The sequence below is a fragment of the Dendrobates tinctorius genome, unplaced genomic scaffold, assembly GCF_039654945.1.
Source record: "Dendrobates tinctorius isolate UK_male_01 unplaced genomic scaffold, ASM3965494v1 ptg000108l, whole genome shotgun sequence".
Lineage (NCBI taxonomy): Eukaryota > Metazoa > Chordata > Amphibia > Anura > Dendrobatidae > Dendrobates > Dendrobates tinctorius.
The window spans coordinates 13,650,894-13,670,541 of record NW_027361776.1 but is presented as its reverse complement, the minus strand read 5'-3'; the positions used below and the strand labels follow the sequence as shown (position 1 = coordinate 13,670,541).

General features: G+C 47.1%; 1 long non-coding RNA gene across 1 annotated transcript; it reads right to left on the bottom strand.

Moving 5' to 3' along the window:
- Nucleotides 1-2,428: 2,428 nt before the first annotated feature.
- LOC141100805 (uncharacterized) lies at nt 2,429-19,267 on the bottom strand. The gene is made up of 2 exons (XR_012234786.1): nt 18,990-19,267; nt 2,429-3,378 (listed from the first exon to the last, which is right to left on the bottom strand). It is a non-coding gene; the product is annotated as an uncharacterized lncRNA (long non-coding RNA).
- Nucleotides 19,268-19,648: the final 381 nt, after the last annotated feature.

Here is a 19,648-nt window from a genome sequence, read left to right as displayed (position 1 = left end):
GTTCTTATTACGGTCACATCTACACAGAGTCAGCATGTGTGCGTGTGACACTCCGTAAATACATATACGGACATTTCCTTTTCTCCATACACCGTATTGACTGCTGTCCGATTCTCAAACAGTATCGGATATCTGGTGTTCTTATTACGGTCACATAAACACAGAGTCAGCATGTGTGACACTCCGTAAATACATATACGGAGATTGACATTTTCACCAACAACGTATACAGCTGTACACTTCTGATACAGTACCGTTTATATGCTTGTTTGATTACGGTGAAATACATACTGGGTGAGCGTGTGTGACTCACAAAATATATACGGAGATTTCACTTTTTACATACACCTTAGACAGCTGTACGCTCGTCATACAGTACCATTTCTCTGCTGGTATTTTTGGCACATTTTTCCAAACATGGGCAAGTATGGTGGAAGGGGGGCGCAGTTGGTACTGATGGTGGTGGTGGTGCATCAGCTGGTTCTGGGAAAAGCACAATAGCAGCTAAAGCAGGAGGTGTTGAGCCTGTGTCATCGTCTGGCACAAGAAGGCCTTTAAGTTTCCCTTTTCTGGGAGTAGGTGAACCGCTTTTAAAGCCTGAGCATCAGGAACAGGTTTTGGTTTACATTGCCGAAACAGCCTCCAGCTCTATTGCCTCCTCTTCTGAAGTTACAACAACTGCAAACACAGAGTCGTCAATGCAGGTTTATGGTCTGGAACAACACCTTTCCTTGTGTCCTTCACCCACACCAAAAGTGAAGGATGCTGCAGCACACACTTCAGATTACTACATGGAGCTCTTTTCACATACCATGCCTGGGTTATCAAGTCAAATCCTGAATTCCCCAGTCCAAGATGAATCTGACATGGAGTGCACTCATGCACAGCCACTGCTAGATGATTATGCTGGTACATTCACTCACAGCACTACATTGCCCTCACAGTCTACTGAGCCCGAATCAGACTATGATGAAACTCATGTGCCCCTCCCGCATACTATACCACCTTACACGGTGACACAGAGGAAGGTACAGAGGAATGTGCAGATGACATTGAAGACAAGGTCATGGATGACCCAGTTGTTGATCTGGATTGGCATCCATTGGGGAAGAGGGTGCCGGTGAAAATAGCTCAGAACAGGAGAAGGATCCGCAGCAGGCATCATCATCGCAGCAGCGGTTATCCATCAGGCCCGTAGCTGTCAAAAAACTTGGTAAGAAAACTAAAAGAGTCGCAGGACAGCTTGGCCAGATGGTCAAATTAGCACAGCATTCAAGCCCTGAAAATTTGTACCATAGTAGGATGAGTGCAGTGTGGCACTTTTTTGAACAAAATCCTACTGATGATGGAAAGGTTATCTGTAAGAAGTGCCAAAGGACCTTTAGCAAAGGGAAAAATCTAAGAAATTTGAATATCAGTTGCATGCTTAGACATTTAACCAACATGCACTTGCAAGCGTGGACGGACGACAAAACCTCAGATAGCACATGTGCACCTGCTCCGACTGAAGGTAGCCGGCAACGTTCCATCGCTTCCCTCACTGTAAGGCCACCGCTAAGCACACCACCATCAAGAAATGTTGAGGCCAAAGCAGTCAGGGAATCACAATATTTTCACGAGGAAACATTGAATCTAGGCCATCAACACCCTCACCATCACCAACCCCTTCTCAGTTCGTCCGGTCCAGCGCTTGTTCCCCCATATGCAGCTCTCAAGTCCAGCTCACCCTACCAGACACTCTCAATAGGACAAGAAAGTACTCATCCTCTCATCCGTGTACACTGGCTCTGAACACCTACATCGCCAAATTGATCTCATTAGAGATGATGCCCTTCCGTTTGGTTGAAAGTAAAGCTTTCCGAGAGCTCATGGCTGATGCTGTCCCATGCTATGACCTACCCAGTCGGCACTTTTCTCGAAAAGCCATCCCTGCCCTCCACCAGCATGTGAAAGAACACATTATCCATGCACTAAAACAATCAGTGAGTGGAAAGGTATACCTCACAACAGATGCATGGTCCAGTAGGCATGGCCAGGGCCGTTACATGTCCATCACTGCGCACTGGGTTAATGTGGTGGATGCAGGATCCACAGGGGACAGCGGCGGTGGACCAGTGCTGCCTAGCCCACGGTATAGGAAACAGTTGGCTGTAGGCGTTCGACCCTCCTCCTCCAGAAGCGAAAGCTCATCGACAGAGCGCAGTCGCACGAGCACTCCATCCACATCTGTCAGTGCTGCACACAAGGTGTCCCACTATCGAACAGCTAGTGGTAAGTGGCAGCAGGCTGTTTTAAAAATGATGTCTTTGGGTGACAGTGTTGTGGATTTATTTTTGATTTGGGTAGATTTACCCCTGTGCGTACTGTGGCCTGTCCTGATTAGACAGTCTTATTGAGCGCTCAAAGGAAAAGAGGAAGCTACACGTAGTTAACAACTCATTCCAGCAGAACCCTGGAAACTTTATTCATATATGGTCTTTTATTAGTTCGTATAAAGGAGTGGTTACTCATTAACATAAAGGCTTTACTTCTTAGCTAATTGGTCAGTTTAAATGCATGAACATATATGGGTGTCCGACCTGGGGTTATTTAGACACCACGTGATTTACTGTCCGGAGTCTTGCACTTGTCAGCAAGTCTCCAATATCGGCCGGACCACCTGGCCTAAGTTCCTCATTCCCTATGTCTGCTAGATATTTCTCAAATCACAAGACAATGAGATGACTGGGTAGCAGGTTATTTCCACCAACTAGTTATAAGGTTCAAACTGTGAATATGTATCTGTGTGCAGTATATATGAGTATATAGCAGTATATAGCCTATATTGGAGTACATGAGTATATAGCCTATAGCAGGCAAGTGAGATCTATATGAAATACAGATATATTTCCATAACAATCCCCCCTTAGATATCACTTGCCCTAAAACCCTGCTCCTGGCCCAAAGCGCTGCAACTCTTTTATGCTGCCAGTGGACTGACATATTCCTAGTGCATACATCCTCCTCTGTACAGACTTTCGCAAATGGGCGGTCAGGAGATCTGTCCCTAAAGGGGGCGTGGTGCAATGTAATCAAAGTCTCTTAGTTAGCAGTCTATGCAGTCAGTGCATGTGTATTCTCCGTCAGGTAGGTAATTTATTCAGTCAGGGAGGTCATCCACAGCATCATTCCAGCTCAGGTGTATCTTCTGGTATGAAGGCCTTTTCCTGCAATGCGATGCGTGGATCAAGCCGGGGTTTTCCCTCCAGGTCGGTGGCGTCAGCACTTGGAGAAGTGCCATCGGATCTGGGATCGAGTGCTTCTTTTTACAGACTTTTTCCACCAACACTCAGCAGTCTCCTGACTTCAGGGCGTGCATATCAGGCACCGAATCTGGACCTGGCAATGAAGGAGAAAACTCGAGAATGGACATTAGCAAGATTCTTGATAAATTCAATTACACATGCAGACAAAGTATCATATTGCATAGTCAACTGCTAAGTAAAGAATACCCCTAAACTGGGTTTTTTACGCAAATAAAGTTTCATATTGGTGACAGCTTTTTCTGAGCCTATGGGAGTGTCTAATGCCAGGGTTTGTCTGTCTCTTGGGCAAATTTTTTAGCATGCTGCTCTTAAGTGTCCCACCTAGTCTATGGTGTGGGATGGTGAGTAGTGTGTAGGCCTAAGTCTGACCCTATTGCTGATCAGGTCTTTTGTGTTAGGTTTGCTGTGTATGCGGGTCCCTGATCACTTGCTATTGGAAACCCCATATCTGCACACTATTTTTGAGAGTAGCTTCTTTGCAGTAGTCTTCGCCAACTGGTTCCTTACTGGGAAGTCTTCAGGCCAGATGATGTGGGGGAAGTTTTCCCGCTTGTCCGATGTTAAATTTGTCGGTGGCCGAACAGCTGCTAGGAATCTTCGCTGTTTAGGTGTGAGTTGAGTCCAATCAGGTCATTCATCTGTGTCTTCAATTCTGTGTGGGGGCCATGTGCCCATTGAACCACCGTAGGGTACACACTTTGAGATAGACTGGGTCTGTCTTGAGGTAGACGGTTTGAGGTAGACGGTTTGAGGTAGACGGTTTGGGGTAGACGATTTGAGGTAGACTAGGCCTGTCTTGAGGTAGACGTTTTTATGTAGACGGTTTCTTGGAGTCCAGTGCTTTTGGCCTTCAGCATCCAGCTCTCCTTCTCCTCCTTCCGAGTCTGATCCTGTTACTTCTTGTACAGGTTTCAGGAAGTCATCTTGTCAGGTTTAGTGACTGGGTTGTGGTAATTGACATTCTCTGAGCTGATGGTGGGATTTTAGCTGAGGTTCCGTCTATGTCCGCGCCTCCCTCTGTATGAAGACTCGGGTTAGACTGTGTCAGAGGAGGACTTGGGACTCTTTGCATTGGTACAGGTCCAGCCGGTATTCTCCGGGGATGAGGGGGAAGGTCAAACTGTTGTAGCCTTGGGATGCCTTCGGACTCATGCAGCTCGTCTCGGGGGGACGGGGTAAGTGTTGCCGTGGACTGCTGACCGTAGGACTGTGCTGGAGAAGAAGCTTCCCCACGAGAGGGTGGTGGAGGACAATCTTCTGGAATGTTCTCCATCAAATATGTCCTTTCTGGAAAGGTAGGCACCATTCTTCTGCCTCAGAATTCATATCAACGTCAGAGTCTTCGTCCTGGAAGTGATTCAGCTTGTTGGCTGGTGGAGGAGGAGGAAGCACTTCTGTCCAATTCAGAGATGGCATCTTCAACGGTTTTCCCATTGACTTCTGTTTGCCAGGTTTTCTCGTCTTCAGTCGTCATGTAGTAGCCGTCCGGCTCTGCGACCTCTCCCATTCTCCATATTGTCTTCCTCTGGCTGCTTCTTTGGCTGCCACGTCTGCTGTTGATGCTCCGTGTCTCTACTGTGTTCAGTTTTCCGTGTGCCTTGGCCTTCAGCACTGCCACCACTTTTAGTAGTTGAAGAGCGTCCAGCAGGTCTCTGATGGCTCCATGGTGCTTCACGGTCGATCCGCTTGCTGTGATGAAGTTTCTTGCAGCCCAGATGGGTCCGAAGTCAGGTGCCATGTCATGCGAGTACCTGGAAGTTTTTGTTCTTCGCAATCTGGCAGGTCTTTCGTCAGCTTTATCAGCTCCGCTTCTTGGGCTCTTGGGCTGACAACCTTCTGGACCATAGAATGTCTTGATTGCTGGTCGCTGCACATCCCGTGTGGAACTTTCCTTCATCATTTGCAAGACTGGAGCCATGTACGGTATCTTGCAGATTTTTCATCTGAGGGTCCGTATCCGCATCCCCCCTTGGGAGTGGGAGTAGAGACAGGTAATGGCTGACAGCACTGAGAGTGGTGGAGAGCAGCCTTGTCAGGAGGGCGTGTGCTGAGGGTATTGCTTTCATGCAGGAGGGCCCCCCCCTTGCAACTGTATCCATGCCAGCTGAGAGGTAGTCTAGAGGCCTCTGGTTTTCCTCCGTGGGTCTGTTTTAAGCCTGGCCAGTAGCATGACCTTCTCCATCTTGGTCCTTCTTTTTCCGTTTTGGTCAGGACGGGATGGCTTCTCGTAGTCAGGGAGGCGTAGAGTTGGTGCAGAGGCTATGAAGTCTTTCAGTTTCCTGTACGAGATGAAGGTTGCAATGCGTTGATGCAATTGTACAGAGGCTGCATTAAGCCTGGAGCACCAGGGATCCAAGTTCTGCAGTATGAGACTAGACTAAGGAAGGACTGCATCTTCGGAGTTGTTGAGGGAGCCATCTTCTCCTCCGCGGCCCTCCGGTCATCTGTCAAGTGTTTCGTCTAGTGGGCGATACGGTGTCTTCAGGAACTTGCTTTTGACACCACTGGACTCTGTTTTTGCAGAACTTACGTTGCTGCTCCGTCAGGCAGTGTAGAGGAGGCATGGAAAACGCTGTGCGGGTAGCGGTGTTGATGACTTCCGCATGCTCCGCAATCCAGTTGGTGGGGACGGAGGGCAATGCTCTGGCGAGCTGTGAAAGGCTGTTCCGGGCCCTCTTGGGCCTCACTGTCCATTTGTTCTGCATTTTCAGGAACTGGTCGCCAGGTGAGGGGGAACATTGAGGGAAGCTTCGGGCAGATCCATTGCCGTGAGCACCGTTGCTGTGGCTGGCGCATTTGTCAGCAGAGTGTGCAGATCTGGCACAACTGGGGTTTCAAACACAGTTGCTTCGCTCACAGTCCTCAGGTTATGCACCATTCAATCTGATCTGGTTCTCCTTTCACAGTCTTCCTCTTGATCGAGAGAAGCTGGGACCGCATGATGATTCCCGTGGGTGAGGCGGCTCAATCTGGCCTTGCTCTTCACAGTGCCGTGAGTGACTCCCATCTTCTGGCAGAGGGCTGGCAGGAAACCAAACCGTTTGCTGGGGTCCTTATTTTTCGTCAGAGGTGACATTCAGCTGAGCTTTCTTGCTCTCACAGGGGGGTCTTTTTGCTGGGGCATCTTCTTTACCAGCCAGCAGCAGTTCCTTTCACCCAGCTTGATTCCAGGTCAGCATCTTGTTAACCAATTTGAGGAGCTGAGTGGCTGTCTTCTGGTCCAGGGCCTGGATTAACTTCAGGGAGCACCTTCAGAATCTTGTCCAAGATGATCCTCTGGCGCTGGAACCGGAAGCAGTGCAGCCATTTCACGAAGCGGGTGTGGTCCCTCTGGGTTGAGAGTTTTCCTGGCCCATGCCAAAGTTCTTAGGCCGTTTCTTGAACAGCAGTTCCACTCAGACCTCCAGTTGGTCAGAGGCAGTTTAGCTCTGGGTGATGAGCTGCCGATGCTGGGCCTCCGGAGCGTCCGGGGTTGTAGACTTGAGTGACACCCACACTGGCGCAACTTGAAGTCTCCCTTGGGCCATAGGCTTCTGGGTGCTATGTCCAGCACCTCCTTGGGTAGGCTTGCATCGGTTATTCGAGCGAGGCTCTTGTAGGGCCACCAGCATGATTAATTCTTCCTGGGCCTGGGGTGGAGAGGAGGTCAAGGTCACATCTTCATGGGATACTTTGGTCACCTTCAGTTTCTGCAGTAGGTCTGCGCTCATCAGGTGGGGTGGGCATGTCTCCACCGTAAACTGGAACAGGATGGAGTGTCCTGGCAGTGTCCTCATGCTTAGGGGCTTGCAAGCTGGGGAACGTCTGTCTTGACCTTTAATCCCCATACAAGACACAGAGTGTTCTGATAGACTGGTGGGGTCGGGGATTTTCAATTCTGACTGCACCAGTGTCCGCAAGCAAAGATATGACAACCCCCAGTGATTTGAGGTATTGGGTCCGCTGACGGGGTTTCACATGTCAGGGGCGTGACGTCTGGCAGACCTGGTTTGCCTCTGTCCTATGGACAGGGTTCTTCATTGTCTTCTGTGTTTCTTTCTTGGCCTACTCCTCTGCGGGATGTCCTGGGTTGCCGGGGTGCTGTGCACTGGTTCTGGAAATGGCCAGAGTTCCCACAGTTGAAACGCCTGACAGGTCTTCTGTCTCTGCAGGGTGGTTGCTCCTCCACGTCAGTGGCCATCACGGGAGGGCCTGTCCTCCGTACTCCTGGGAGGGACTCAATTCTTCTGGCTACTGTAAGCAGGACATCTACTGCTATTGTCCTGTACTCAGGCCTGGCCACTATCAGCAGTTTCTTGATTGGTTCTCTTAGTCTGTGCACAAAGGCCTCTGCCAACATCTGTCCGTGTATCTGATCATGAATAGTGAAGCCTAAAATTTGGAATACTTGCCTCATTCTGCCATGAAACTCGTCTACAGACTCTGTCTCGGCTTGGCTCATGTTATGCAGGCTGATTGCTTGTCTGGCATTGGCCCACTCTCTAAGCTGTTCAATTAGCTTTGATCCTGATTCCCAGGAATGCACATCTAATTCTGATGGAAGCTTGAAGTATTCCTTCATGATTTTAGAATACTGAACACCTGACTAGGGGTGAGGGGCACATAGTGTAAGAGTTCTGGCTCTATCTGCCCCTAGTACTATGCAGCATAATCTCCTCTTCATGTTCATCAGAGGAGGAACTGTGCCACTGTGTGATTGTCTTTCTGTGTGTGTGTGTACTTCCCCCCTTCTGAGACTGCAGCTCCGTTTGGCACATAGGATCTTCAGTCTCAGAGTTAGCAGGTGCAGTGTCTGATGGCCCACACTTCCCTTCTGCTATCTGTTGTATCGGGAGGGCACCTGTGTTGTCATGTGTGGGGAGTGATTCACTTTCTTCTCCCGGTGACATAACTGTCTCTTTAGAGAGAGTCCCCTGTGGAACTAGGGACACTTCATTGTCTGGATCTGGCACTAGGCCAGCAGGTGAGGATGAACTGAGAGATGGGTGAGAAAAAGGAAGAGGGGGAAGGGTGGAGGAGAGGTTTGGAATAGGAGGAGAAATGAGAGATAGTGAAGGAGAGTGGGGAGGAGACAGAAGAGGAGGGGATGGCAAAGACAAAGAGGAGGGAGAGGAAAGAGGAGGGGGATGAGAGATAGGAGAGAGAGAAGGAGGAGGGGGATGAGGGATAGGAGGAGAGATAGGCGGAGGTGAAGAAGATAGAGGAGGGAGAAGTCGAGATGATGAGGGAGGACGAGGTATAGGAGGAGAAATAGATGAGAGGGGAGGAGGTTGGGAGAATAGCTGAGATTGAGGGAAGAGTGGAGATGGGAGGGGGAGCGGATGGCTTCCCCTTATTGTCCGTTACAGAAGGCATTCTTGGACCTGTGGTCCTTCTCAGCCGGCTCAGATTAGCATGCCGCTGGAAACACTTTTCCTACACGTAAAACAAAAAGAAAAACAAAAAAAAACAAAAACAATCCTTTCTTGTTCACACTATCTGCTATCACCGTCTGCGGCGTTAAATTCCTCTGCCACTTTAAGAAATATAGACGGCAATTACTAGCTACTTCCCTTTTCTTTCAATACATCATGTCATGCTACAGCTTAAGGAAAAAAAACACGTACTATGTCTGTTTTGAAACTGAAAAAGGTGATTAACACTTTAAACACTTTGCAATCCCTTTTGACCTGCTTAAAAGAGAACAAACAAGAATATTTAGTGAATAACCCAACGCAGGTAAAAAATTCTCTTTATAACAAAACTGAAAGAAAGAAGTGAAAACTAAACCTGTCACAAAAACCGTGGAAGAAAAACTTGGAAGAAAAATTAAAAGAGATAAAAAAGGAAAAAGGAAAAATTTTTTAAAGATTTTAAAAGGATAATAAACCAAAACGTTGATAAGGTCATAACGTATATAAACTTTGAAAAAGAATCCACTCAGAAAGGCCAAAAACCAAATATATGGAAAAATGGAGGGAAAAAAGAAGAAAGAAAAAACACAAAAGTTGTTAAACCTTGGTAAAACGCTGCAAAAATAAAAATAAAAATCTAAAAAATTAATATAGACTCCAACAATAAAAAAAAGTGTTAATTCAGAATGCAGGCACACTCAACTTCCTCTTTTTATGCCTGTGTCTCTGCAAAATCTGAGAACAATGTATTGGGGGGGGGTGATGGGTGAAGTGCCCACAGACTCAGAGCTATACACACTCAGCTTTCCCAAACCTTCTAACCCTGCAGTAACTAGCAAAAATGCAAAATAAAACATAAAATAGGGAAAAGCAGAGTACAAAATATAACAATATGAAAAAAAAAAAATATATATATATATATATATATATATATATCAGGGGCACACCCTGCAGGCAAAAGAGGAAGTTTACAATAAAAAAAACAAAACTCTTTCTGCTTCAGATCTTTGCGGAAACCTGCAATAAATTCACATATAGACGTCCGGGGAGAGAGATCGAAAGCCCTTGTTTTGTGACGCGTATGTGAAACAGCTGCTGGTAACCGATAACTGCCAACCACACTGGGTGCACTGCGCTGGTGACCCGGGAATGTTAACACGCTGTACCGGACATCCTGGCTGGCTAGTCAGTATCAGTAATGTGATAACTCCCACTATGTTGCCGCCACCTGATGCCTGGGCCGGCTTCTCCTGTCCTTCTCTGTGACCAGGTGTGTTGGTGGCAACCTGTCAAGTGGTTTGGCTCGCAATATCTCCCCTAAGCTAACACCACCGCATGGCCTGGCGTGGGCGCTGTTGTCCCTTCCTGTGCACGGGTGTTTGTTGTGATAGCTTGATGTGAGATTTGCCTCGTGATATCTCCGTAAGGCCCCCACCACCTGTCCTGGGCAAAGCTTCACCTGTCCTCCCCCTGTGTCCAGGTGTATTTGTGAGGACCTATCTGAGTGGGTCAAACTTCCCCGTTATCCGTCTACCATCAACCATAAACACAAGTCTGTCACAATTTCCCACCAACTCTCCCACCCGGATCTTAGACACACAGGATCACAGTAGACACTTAGCTTATCCCAGGGTTTGGATTTCCTCGTGGACTTTTCAACACTACCTGGGTTTGGTGACCACACTGACCGGCTAGAGTTGCTGACCCGGACTGGGCACAGGGAACATTCAGGTAAGATAACTAGATTTTCTTACCTTACTTATGAAGTTGCGCAAATCTCCGTTCCCATGAGCCAAGACCTTGGCCGGCACCTCCGGTCAGCAGGATCCCGGTGCGTTTTCGTCCACGGCCTCGCTGGGCGCCACTTGTTGTGGATTTATTTTTGATTTGGGTAGATTTACCCCTGTGCGTACTGTGGCCTGTCCTGATTAGACAGAGTCTTATTGAGCGCTCAAAGGAAAAGAGGAAGCTACACGTAGTTAGCAACAACTCATTCCAGCAGAACCCTGGAAACTTTATTCATATATGGTCTTTTATCAGTTCGTATAAAGGAGTGGTTACTCATTAACATAAAGGCTTTACTTCTTAGCTAATTGGTCAGTTTAAATGCATGAACATATATGGGTGTCCGACCTGGGTTTATTTAGACACCATGTGATTTACTGTCCGGAGTCTTGCACTTGTCAGCAAGTCTCCAATATCGGCCGGACCACCTGGCCTAAGTTCCTCATTCCCTATGTCTGCTAGATATTTCTCAAATCACAAGACAATGAGATGACTGGGTAGCAGGTTATTTCCACCAACTAGTTATAAGGTTCAAACTGTTAATATGTATCTGTGTGCAGTATATATGAGTATATAGCAGTATATAGCATATATAAGAGTACATGAGTATATAGCCTATAGCAGGCAAGTGAGATCTATATGAAATACATATATATTTCCATAACAACAGCAGACACACCGCAGAGGTACTGGCCGACTACTTGCATCGAGTCATGGCTGGGCAGTCTACATCTTGAGCCAGGCCTGTGAACGTCTGTCTGTAACTCCAGAAATATATTTGTAGATTTAAGATTACCCCAACACCATATACAGCTGTACACTTGTGATACCTTACCCATTTTATGCTTTTTATATTGTGGTCTAATCCATAGTGAGCCAGTGACAGCCTGTTTCTGACTCTGGAAATATATACTGAGATTTGCAATGCCCCCTGCACTGTATACAGCTGTACACTTCTGATCCATTATCCTTTTACTGCTTTTTATATTGTGTAATCCATACTGACCCTGAGAGCGTCTGTGTCTGCCTCCTGAAATAAATAGGGAGATTTACAATGTTTAAACAATACTATATCTACCTTGTATCTGGTGAAATAGTACCCTTTTTCTCCTTTTTATATTCTTGTCTAATGCATACTGGGACTGAGATCATCTGTGTCTGCCTCCTGAAATGTCTACGGAGATTTTGAATGTTTAAACTATTTATACCTTGTATCTGGTGATACTGTACCCTTTTTCAACTTTTTACATTAATGTCTATTCCATACTGAGCCTGTGAGCATCTGTGTCTGCCTCCTGAAATACATACGGAGATTTTTTAAATTTTAAGTATACTATATATACCTTGTATCTGTTGATCCAGAACCCTTTGTGCCCGAAAGTCATCCTCCACCCAACACTCTAAGTGCATCATTGACACCTGGAACATTGTCCCACATGTGTGATTATTTCTTGCGGATATTCTTTTTATATTGTGATGTGATCCATACTGAGCCTGTGAGAGGGTGTGTTACTCTAGAAATATATATGTAGATCACAAAATGACCCCAACTCTGTATACAGCTTTATGCTTGGGATCCATTCCCCTATTGCTGCTTTTTATATTGTTGTGTAATCCATACTGGGCCTCAGAGCGTCTGTGTCTGCCTCCTGAAATAAATATGGAGATTTTGAATGTTGAAACTATACTATATATACCTTGTATCTGGTGATACTGTACCCTCTTTCTACTTATTAGATTGTTGTCGAATCCATACTGGCCATGACAGTGTCTGTGTTTGCCTCCTGAAGCATATATGTAGATTTAGAATGTTGAAACTATACTATATATCCCTGGTATCTGGTGTTAAAATGATACGCCACGCAGGGCCGGGGGTTGCTCAGTACCGGGCCTTTCAGGCTCTTTTAAGGGGGAAGTATGTCACAGTGGTGATTGGGACCCGGTCTGTGGCCCTGAGTGTCCAATAAAGAAGATGACAGTTCAGATGAGTAGGAAGATGGTATGATAATTAATTTGGAAAAGGGGGATCGTGACGCCACCGATGGTACTCAGCTAGGGTAGCCTATGCTGCAATGCATATCCTCTGGGACGGTGTTAAAGCAGACAAGATGATGAAGCTCTCCATGGGCACAGCTGTATCCCAGGGCAGTTGAGATGGTGCTTGTGAGCCGTTGACGGTGATGGTGAGTGTAGCGTGTGTAGCGGGCGAGTTGTAAAAGACACCAAGGACACAGTTGGGTGCAGTTTCTGAGTTTTTCCTCAAAAGTTTTGTGCACAAGATGACCCGCTTGGTACTGTGTCCTCTGAGGGAGGGGTCCGGCAAACTCCAAGGTAGATCAGGAACACCTGTTCAAGACTCCTCCTTGTGTATCCTTTCTAGGCCGTGTCTCTGCGCTGATCTCTCCCTCCTTCTTGCTGTGCGCCTTCGCAAACAGTGTCCCAAGCCGGCAGCCACGGATCACACTGGGCGACGTGGGTCAGACCCCAGGGTCCTTTATTCCAACTGCTGCCTTTTTGAGTATTGAATGCGGCTGCGACACTTAAAGTTACCTCAGCCTCCGTCTTTCTAGCGGAGCCCTGTATTTCTCCACTACCTTCAGGAGCCACCTTCTCGAATGAGGCCTGGTCCTTCCTTCTCCAGAAACGGGCTTCACAGGTGGCTTATTGCATTTCCCGTGCCCCAACCCTTCCTTCCAGTCTAGGAGCTTGGACAAGATGTTTCTCTCTTCTCTGACCCTCAGCCCTCTCTTAGCAATCCTGCTCTTACTCTGTCCTGTCACCGACTGACAACTCTCTAGAAAGATCCATTTACCTCAGACTAGCTACACCCACCAACTGTCACCTTGCTCTCTCTCATTGGGTTGCCACAATCACTCCACTACCTAAGCTCCTCCCACTGTACCTACCTTCCACACTAACCCCCAACACCCTTTCCTAGTCAATCTGGTATGAGGCTATCCTCCCATCGGGTACACCCAGATGCCCTGACTAACTAGTATGTGTATTGAGTGCAGGGTTAGGAGTCCTGAGTGGTGATCCCTCCTTACCTGAGGGTGGAATACCACACCTTTGGATGAGGTGCAGTACCCTGTGGCGACCGTACCCTCAGGGGCACCATAGTACCCTTTCTCAACTTTCTATATTGTTGTCGGATCCATACTGGGCCTGGGAGCATCTGTGTTTGCCTCCTGAAATGTAAACGGATATTCAGTATGTTTAAACTATATTATATATACCTTGTATCTAGTGATACTGTACCCTTTTGCAAATTTTTATATTATTGTCTAATCCATACTGAGCCTGTGACCGTCTGTGTCTGACTCATGAAATATATACGGAGGTTTACAATTATCCCTAGACTGTATATAGCTGTCCGCTTCTGATACATTACCATATAACTGCTTGCATTTTGAGTCCATTTTCACAAAAATTATTAAGTATGGTGGAAGAGGCCGCAAACGTGGGGGGCCAGCTGGTACTAATGGTGGTGGTGCATCTGCTGGTAGGGCCAAAAGCACAATAGCAGCTAAGGCAGGAGGTGTTGAGCCTGCGTCATCATCTGGCACAAGAAGGTCTTTAAAGCTCCCTTTTATGAGAGTAGGTAAACTGCTTTTAAAGCCAGAGCATCAGGAACTGGTTTTGACTTACATTGCCGAAACAGACTCCAGCTCTATCACCTCCTCTTCTGAAGTTTACAAAAATGCAAGCACTGAGTCGTCAGTGCATGCTTCTGGTAAGGAACCACCCCTTTCCTTGTCTCCTTCACCCCCACCCAAAGTGCAGGATGCGGCAGCCCACAATTCAAATTACTCCATGGAGCTCTTTTCACATGCCATGCCTGTTTTATCAAGTGAAATCCTGAATTCCCCAGTACAACATGAATCGGAGATGGAGTGCACTGATGCACAGCCACTGCTTGATGATTCCGCTGGTACACTCACCCACAGCACTACATTCCTCTCGCACTCTAAAGAGCCAGAATGTGACACTGATGAAACTCAGGTGCCCCTTCCCGCATACTATACCACCTTACACGGTGACACTAAGGAAGGTGCAGATAAAAGTGCCGGTTCCCTGAGCAGGTAGGGGGGTCCTACTCGTGGGTGACGGCAGTGGCACAGTGCCCCTCATAGCATGCAAAAGTGTCTCTGCCAGTGGGAGAGCCCACTCGCCGTCAGACATACCGTCGTAATATGAGGGAATCTGTGCCAGTGCTGTCGCCCACAAGTGGGCCCCCCATGCTTGCTCAGGGCTACAGCACTTGCAATACTTACCTCTCCCTGCTCCACCGCCGTGCCTTCTTCCGTGTTTCCTGACAGTGACATTCAGGTTACAGAGCGCGTTGACATCATGTCTGTATGCCCTCTACCAAAACAGTACAAGTGCAGAGAGCTTGAAGATGGCAATGCTGAGGAGTCCAGAGTACAGCAGTGCCCAGTGAGGAGAGGTATTTAATTTTTTTAACTGTTGGGAGCATTTTTTGGGGAGCAATAAACACTGGAGAATGAGATATGGGGCCCATCATACACTGGAGCATCATCCATTTGGCCCATCATATACTGGAGCATTCCAAATGGGAGACATCAGACACTGGAGCAGCATTGACGAGGCCCATTATACACTGGAGCATTAGAAATGGTGCCTATTATATATGGATCATTATTTGGGCCCATAAGACAGTGGAGCATCATCCATGGGGACCAACATATACTGTAGTATTATGTGGAGCTCATCATATACTGTATGGAACATTATATGTGACTAATTATTTGGTATGGAGAAATATATGGGGCTCATTATTCTGTATGGCGCACAATGTGGTGGCCATAACACTGAATGGAGTAATACACTGTCCTGTTTTTGCGCTATTGTACAATTTAAAATAGATCAGTCATGTCATGTAAGCAGTGAAGTATGTGTCATTGTACTATACCTATATTTCTGTGGTGTATCGGAGCATCCTGAGTTGTGGTATGTGTTAAAGGGGTGCACTGACACTCTTTGGCCCAGGGCACACAAAGACGTGGAGCCAGCCCAACCCCCCCACAACTTTAGCCAAATAACCTCCAGTTTTCAATGCATAACTATTATCAGGAAGTAAATTAAGGTTGACAAGCTTCAGTTATAAGAGTTGATGTTTTTGGCATTGAAATGGGCACTGTAGGTGTGTTTCCTGTCCTCCACTTCCTGCCGGCTTTGCTTCCCCATTGACTTGCATTGGGTTTCGTGCTTCAGTCAGACCCTGACTTTTCCCTATAGTCGTCCGATTTCGTACTACCCGACTTTTAAGAAAGTCGGCTTTCACGAAACCCGACTCGACCCGAAAAAAGGCAAAGTCGCTCATCTTTACTTGATCAATATCTATATCAATATCTACCCTAAAACAAAAACCTTATGATTACTTATATAAATCTAACCCTATCACACTCTATCTGCAAGAATTTACAAAATCCTACTGCTTGCCCGATTGTTGCCTCAACCAACTCATTTTTTTACCTTTAGCCATCCATTTAGAAAAAATACTAACACTCCTGATTAAAACTACAAGGTCATTTATTCTTCTCATTTTTGTTAATTTTGAGTAGTGATGAGCGAACGTGCTCGGTGTACTCGGCGACCACTGAGTATTTTCGGGATTACTCGGTGGGAACTCGTGTCTCCACCCAGCAATTTTAGTGGATTTTAAAGACCCAATCATGGTGCAGGGATTGTCTGCCAGACCATGAAATGCCGCAGCCATCTTTCTTGTGGTCGTGCAGTGATTGGCTGGCCGCACTGCATCATCAGGGGTGTAAGGGACCGAACGTCACCATGCTCGCCGCATTCAGCTCCGGATTTAGAGAGTGTAGGGTGAGCTGCTGCCTTGATAGGGTCAGATTTGGGCATTTCTCATTTAGTGTGGGGTCTACCATCCTAAATACTCACATCCAGCTAAACCAACAGTCCTTGTAAGGACTAATTATGCAGTATATAGTTTCCAGTGTTAGGCCGGCAGGAGAGTGTATGTTGCTGTATACACATCAGTGCAAGGCCTGCAGGCACTGTATGTGTATATATAGAGCATTGCATATATCATATACTCAGGGCCGTATTTGGCCTTCATGCTGCCCTAGGCACTTTTCGTGGTTGCGCCCCTTACAGACGTCACACACTGAGTCCGTGCACATGACATCTATTTAAGGCTGATTTACTCTGTAAAAGGGGGTGAGGATACCATGCATACCAGGATTTGGGGGGTGAGGGGACCATACATACCAGGAAAGGGGGTGACGGTGAGCATACATGCCAGGATTGGGGTGTGAGAGGACCATGGATACCAGCAAAAGGGGGTGAGGGGACCATGCATACCAAGAAAGGGGGGTGAGGGGACCATGCATACCAGGATAGGGGGGTGAGGGGACCATGCATACCAGGATTGGGGGGTGAGAGGACCATGCATACCAGGATTGGGTGGTGCGGGGACCATGCATACCACGAAAGGGGGGTAAGTGGACCATGCATACCAGGAAAGAGAGGTGAGAGGACCATGCATGCCAGGATTGGGGGGGTGAGAGGACCATGCATTCTAGGATTGGGGGGTCAAGGCACCATGCATACCAGGACAGGGGGTTGAGGGGTAGCATGCATATCAGGTTTGGGGGTGAGAGAACCATACAAATCAGGATTGGGGGTGAGAGAACCATTCATATTAGGATTGGGGGGTGCATTATTATTAAATCTTCAAAAATAAACTGCATATATGTTCTAGAATACCCGATCCGTTAGAATCGGGCCACCATCTAGTATATATATATATATTTTATTATACACGCCGGCCCCATTTGCGCAGTAGCAGCTATACTGACACTGTATATAAAGGTGATCCGACAGCTCCTCGAAGATGGCGCTGCCGGCACCTGTGCAGCTGTCGGAGATATATATATACATATATATATATATATATATATATATATATATATATAACATTCAGTACGTAAAATAGGAGGCAGTGAGGATTCAGTGACCAGACAAAAGCTGAAGCCATACTGATGAAAACCTAAGCACCACATAAAGACCTCCTACAGGCCGCCCCGGAGCACGGGCATATCATTAAAGTGAACCTGTCACATGTTTTGGCCAATATAAGATACAGCCACCGCCTTTCAGGGCTTATCTGTAGCATTCTATAATGCTGTAGATAAGCCCCCGGTCTGACCTGAAAGATAAGAAAAATAAGTTTTATTATACTCACCCGGGGGGCGGTCCGGTCGGATGGGTGTCGCAGGTGCGAGTCCAGTGCCTCCCATCTTCTTATGATCGCCGCCCTCCTGCTTATTTCACAGGCTCCCCGGCATCGCACTCCTGCGCAGGCGTACTTCTCTGCCCTGCTGAGGGCACAGCAAAGTACTGAATTATAGAATGCTGTAGATGAGCCCTGAAAGGTGACTGCATATTACATCAGCCAAAACTGCTGTCAGGTTCGCTTTAACTGAAAATAAAAATTACACAACAAGCACAAGACGAATTTCATCTCCAGGTATCAGTGTTAGGCCGGGGTCAGACTAGCGTATGGCATTTAATGCGATATGCAATTAATATCTCCTTATTCTCCATTGCTGGATTCGGATGATATCCAAGTGATGTGCGTTGTCTTACTCATAGACTTATATGGGTGCGAGTGTGCCGAGACTCGTGACAATCGCTGCATGCTCCGATTTCACTCACACGTAGAATACAGCAGAGGAAAAAAACGGTGATGGAAGCTGCCCCATAGATGAATGCTGATCCGAGGACTATGCGATGCTTAATCACATCACATAGCACTCATTTGTATTCATTTCTAGTGTGACCCCGGCCTAATCAGTATAATGGCGCTGACCTGACACTGTCTGTAGTTTACTGTGCACAATCCTGATCACACGGACACTTTAGTTATGCAGTTTATGTCACATAGGAAACGCCGGGGCTGACGTGCATCCACCGCACTGGGGTACGCTGGGACTGATATAATATATATAGATATGTATATACACACACACAAATTACATATGTGGTATTTGAAAGTGAAATTATGGGCTGCGAACACACACATATATAAATATATAAAAACACACATACACGCTCACACACATTAGAGAAGACACACACATGACATGCACGATCACCTGCACTGCAAAAGACACACACAAGATGATCAAAGACAGGAAAAACACACATGCACACTCACACACGGGAAATCACACACGCACGCTCACACATGGGAAATCACACATGCACACTCACACACAGGAAATCACACATGCACACTCACACATGCACATATTGGAAAATAAGTACACATGCACACTCCCATACGGGAAAATACACATGCACGCTCACACCTATGGGAAAGCACACATGCACGCTGACACGCATAGGAAAAAACACATTTTAACCTGCCATATTAATTCATCATTTCTAAAATGCAATCCCCCCACCTAGCTCAGCACAGCAATGAGAAGCTGAGATGGGCCCCTGGAGAGCTTACCTGGAATGCGCAGGGCAGTGTGCACAAAAGGCAGATGCCTCTCATCTTGTCCTGCTGTCCCATGCTGATCCTCTGCACACTGCTGCTCCTCCCCCTCCTGGCTGATCGGACATGGAGACAGATCTGTACACAGGAGAGGAGGAGGATGCATGCGATTTAGGTAAGTAACGCACCCTCCTCCTCTTGTGTGCCAGGAGCTGCCCCCTCTCACCACTGCGAGCACATTGCTGAAGCCGGCAAGGCTGCAGCCATGTGTGTGCACGCTGTCCTTCCCAGCCCCCCCCCATGATGCTGCTCGTGCACAATATGGAGATGCGCCCCCGCCCCCTCCTGACCCAGACCCTCCCCCCCTCCGAAAAGACCACAGATTTCCTGGATTGTCTAACGGATGGGAGGTTATAAAAAAAAACCATTCTCTTACATGTCTTGGTGCCGCCCTCCTGCACCACAGCGCCCCAGGCACCGGCCCTCCAGTGCCTACTGGCAAATACGGCCCTGCATATACTGTATGTTCGTGCTGAAGTTTTGGCCAGTTTATGGCTTTTTTCTCTTTTTTGCCTGGCTGTTAGTTTTGCTTCAATAAAGCAGTTTTTTAGGCCAAAAAAGGCCACGCATTTTTTGGTGCGGTATCTTCGTGCCAGCTATTATCTGTGCGTGGT